This window comes from Penaeus japonicus, unplaced genomic scaffold (genome assembly GCF_977035675.1).
Source record: "Penaeus japonicus unplaced genomic scaffold, GWHDUDI00000001_assembly GWHDUDI00000040, whole genome shotgun sequence".
Taxonomy (NCBI): domain Eukaryota; kingdom Metazoa; phylum Arthropoda; class Malacostraca; order Decapoda; family Penaeidae; genus Penaeus; species Penaeus japonicus.
Genome location: NW_028234442.1, coordinates 14,941,256 through 14,946,255, shown reverse-complemented (window position 1 = coordinate 14,946,255; position 5,000 = coordinate 14,941,256).

Here is a 5,000-nt window from a genome sequence, read left to right as displayed (position 1 = left end):
TTATTCCACAATACCCACCGGAGGGAGAGGATGGTCCGTGTCTCATCGCCTGCGTAACCCAGTTTGGATTCGGCGAACCCTTCGAAGATAACAGCAAGGCCAAGACGATCGTTACTACGTCAAAGGATGCACACTATGTTAACGGGTTAAAGGAAGATACAGTGGAAAATAGACGACGTTATTTTGAAAACATTATTAAACAAGTAACCCTTATAGCGATGGGGAATAGGGACGTTTACAAAATTATCGTTCCTAGCGGGTTTGGAAGACGAGGGCGTAGAGATGATGATGATAATGATGACGAGTGGCGTACTCATTATCTACCAGTGTTGCGTAATATGGCTGATAGACTGAAGGCTTTTTCAATTGATGTTGTGCTTGTGACATCTCCTTAAGAATCCTGTGATATTAATGTTATTAATGATGATATTAATTATAAGAACAAAAAATGTATCACTATGTAATAGATATTGATATTACTGATAAGTATATAAGATGTATCGCACGGTAATATATATTATGTTTATCATTAAGAAACTAAAAAAAATGTAACACTTGGTAATAGATATTAACTTCAAATAACTTTTTTTTTTCCTTTTTTTTTTGTCCGTCAGCAAATATACATCAACCGGTAATATGACTAGTTTTATTATAATCCCCTTATATTACTATTTTGACAAATGAATGTAAGCTGATGACATTATACCACTTGAGTAACGAATGTTCCGAATAATAACAGATTGCTGATTAAACTGCACAGCCAAAACGGAAAAGGTGGTTTTCATTTGTAAGATATTTATGAATAGGAGAAAGAACTATGAATGAACTACAAATACCATACACACAGGGGTTATATTTGTGTTAGTGTGTGGATATGGTCTGTAGTTGAGAATCCGCTGTGGAACCCTGCCTGTTCCCTAGGTTGTTTTGAATCTAGTGTATGGTGATGCGGACTGTGATGATTTTTGTGAACAGTTTATAGATGATTGAAAGTAGGCTTATAGGTCGGTAGTTCTTTAAGTCTTTTGTGTCCCCCTTTATGTGTATTAAAATGATTATTATTGCGTTTTTTTCCAGGATTTCAGGGTTTTACCTTAAAAATTTGTTAAAAAGATTGGTCGGCTTCTTCCCTTCCCTCCTTTCTTTTTCTTCCCTTTCTTCCTCCTCTCTCTTCTTCCTCATCCCTCTTCTTTCGTTCTCCTTCCCCCTATTTACCCACTCCTCCTCCATCCTTTCTATCCATCTATCCTTCTCCCCTCTCTATTCTCTTCCCTTCCTCTTATTCCTCATTCTTCTTCTTTTTCTTTACCTCCTCCTCCACCCTTTCGCCATCCTACCCCCCCCTCCTCCGTCCACCCCTACCTATCTACCTCCTCCCCCACCCCTATCTTATCCACCCCTCCTCTTCCCTCTACTCTCTCTCTCCTCTCCCCCCATCCCCACTTATCCCCCCCCTCCCACACCTCTCTTCCACCCCCTCCCTTTTTCCCCTCCACCTCCCTGGTCCTTCCATTTCATCTATAAAAACCTTTCACCCTTCCTTTTTTCTTTTCCTATCTTTTTCTCTCTTTCTCTAACTCTCTATCTCTCACTTTCTCCCTCTCTATTACTCTCACTTACCTCAACCCCTCCCACATTTCTTTTTCTCTTTCTCCCTCTCCCTCTCCCTTTTCCCTTTTTTTTCTATTTCTCTCTCTCTTCTTTTTTTTCTCTCTCTCTCTCTCATATTCCGTCTTTTCATTCTTCATTTTCATTTTCTTGATCCAGTTTTGTTGTATTGTTTTTCTCTGTATCCGTCTCTCTCTCGCTTTTTACAATTTCATTTCATTGTCTGATCTTTCTCTGTCTTTCTTTTTTCTCTTTCTTCATCTTTTCACAGGTTTTTATTTCTTTTTCTTTCCTTTAATCATTTTAACTGCCTTGTATCCATTTTTTCTCTTTATTCTTTTTATTTTCTTTCCGATCTTTCCTATTTTCCATTTAAAGAATCCCATCCTTTCCATTCGTTCAATTTCCTTTCTTTCTTATTTTTCTTTTCCTTATTTTTCTTTTTCATTTATCGTTATTTTATCTCGCCATCCCTCCTCTCCCATATATATATTTGTGTCTTTTCTTTTGATTTAAGAGAAAAAAAGACGTTTTTGTTTTGTTTTTTTACTTAAGATAAGGTAATTGTTTTTCTTACAACATTATGTGTAACTTGGAAGACTGAAAAATAAGTATTAAAGGGACATGTAAGGAAAATTGTTGAAAAGTGTCCGCATTACTTCTTTCTTGTTTAAAACAAGATATTTTTGTCATAATGACATTTATCCCTTTGTAACAGTGCTATTTTTTAACGTTTTTATAATAATATAAGTTTATCCCTTTGTAATAGAGCGTTTTTACAAATTTACTTTAAGGCTAAAAGAAGAGGGAACTAAAGTAATGATGACATTAGTTTTACTATAAATGACAATAAAAATATGCAAGATAATTATGATCAGGGAAAGAATAAATAACCTTTTAATTAGTATCAAGAAAAATGTGTCCTTTTAATCATTATTAAGGAAAAAGTGGTCTTTATATCATTTAATAAAAAAGACCATAATTGTAAACTTGCTGTATATACTCACACAATATTTCAAAAGTTCTAAATAAGATATTTTGGGTATTCTGAAGTAGAAGTTAATACATTTGTCCCTTTGTAACAGGGCTGTTTGTAAAACGACATGCTTTAATAAACAAAGTTTTAAGAATAATATTATATATATATATTGTAGCAGAATGTATTTACAAATTTACTTTACGACTAAAGGCTAAATGAAGAGGGAACTAAAGTATTAATGGCATTAGTTTTACTACAAAAATACAGTACCCCCCACCCCCGACCCCCAAGTTCCCCCCCCACCCCCCCCCCCCCGCCCAAAATTGTAAAAATAATAAACAAAAAAAGGAAATAAGTGTCCGTTTATCTTACTGAACTAAAGCCAAAACTGACCTTTGACTTAACTTTGAACTGTTGTATATATACTCACACTATATTTTAAAAGTTCTATATAAGGTGGAATAGTGTGGTCTATATTATAAGAGAGATTATCACGAGTCATTTTCATTTTCTTTCTAATTATTTCTAGAAAATGAGAGGAAAGTATCATTATTTCACCTAAATACCTGTCCCTCTTCAACTCTACTTACATCCTCATTTTTATTCCCATCCTTATATATTTATAAGATAAGGAACTAAACTTAATTACTTTTTATTAATTGATACGTGTATTTGAGTGACCATGAATAACTCCTCCCCCGCGTCCTCGTTTTCCCCTTTCACTCTCACAGTCAGTCGACTCTGACCGCGCGTATATGTGTATATTTGAGAGCGTATGTGCGTGTATGTGTTTGTGTGTGTGTGTGTGTGTGTGTGTGTGTGTGTGTGTGTGTGTGTTTGTATGTGTGTGTGTTTGTGTGTGTGCGTGTGTATGTATGTGTGTGTGTGTGTGTGTGTTTGCATGTGTGTGTTTGTGTGTATGAGCGTGTATGTGTGCGTATGTGTGTGTGCGTAAGTAACGCGCAGCCACCCTTTATCGATCGGAATGATTCTGCAGAAACATGTTACAGACGTAAGCAATCGATTGATTGCGACATACCTGTACGAACATGTTACCCATGAGAAAAATACTGTGTCCATTCGATACACATGAGTCATTATATCCTCTCTTTCCTCCTTCCTTTATTTATTTTTTTCTTCTCATACCATTTAATGGGGTTATAACACCTTTAATTATAATAATACTATTTGATAATGTACACCTTCATTTATTCAAGTTTAATTACTTGTTCAATTGCAATTTCAAATTATCCTTACCTTTCGACACTTTAAGACATTATAGAAACACTTGATACCCATGTATAATACATATATTCCCCTACCCAGAGCCTGGATACCCACGAATATACCCAAAGATTAAAATTAGAGAAAAAAAAAAGAATATTACATACCCCTACCCCTCAAAAGAAAAAAAAAGAAAAAAAAAAGACATACCCCTACCCAATATCCAAGGAAAAATCAATAATAAACATACCACAACCCCATTACCCCCCCCCCCTCTCCCCGGAAAAAAAATCAATAATATTATATAACACCCTCCGAAAAATAAAAATCAATGAAAAAAAATCAATAATATTACATAACCCCCCCGAAAAAGAAAAATCAATGAAAAAAATCAATAATAATACCCCCCCCCCAAAGAAAAAAAAATGAATACTCCCCGAAAAAATCAATACCCCCCCCGGGAAAATCAACCCCCCCCCCGGGAAAATCAATCCCCCCCCCCCCCCCGAGAAAATCAACCCCCCCCCCCCCGGGAAAAAATCAATAATCCGTAACGGGGTGAGGCCTATTCTATCCTACTTGTATATATTTTCATTTGTCTTTATAGACGTAAATATATATTAATGTGTGTGTAAATTTAAAAAATGCTTGTGCCTCCTCTTCTCCTCTGAACTGAACATCAGTAATACATCACATGTTTTGCGCTTATATCAATGGACTCTCAGTGAATATATATACATAAGGTGGGTAATTGCTCCGCAAATCTGGCTTATCTTTACCAGCATATCGCTCAGTGTTATTACAAAAAGATATGCGAAGAAACAGCATCAGTCTGATATGGAATTGCCTTACCCGTATCGCTCTTCAAGTCGACTCTGGCCCCTTTGCTGAGCAGCGCCTCGGCCACCTCCTCGTGGCCTTCTTGAGCAGCCAAGTGCAATGGGGTCCATCCTGAAAAGGAAGTTACAGGAACATGCAATGTAATTATACATCTTTTATGATAACGATAACAATAAAGATTCTAATAACAACAATAACAATGATAATGACAAAAACAGTAATAAACACAATGATAATGATACTAAATAAAACCATTATCATCACGATAAGGATAATGATAATATTAGCTACATTATTCATTATCCTATAATGATCATGATGATTATTAAAACAGTAATGATAATGAATA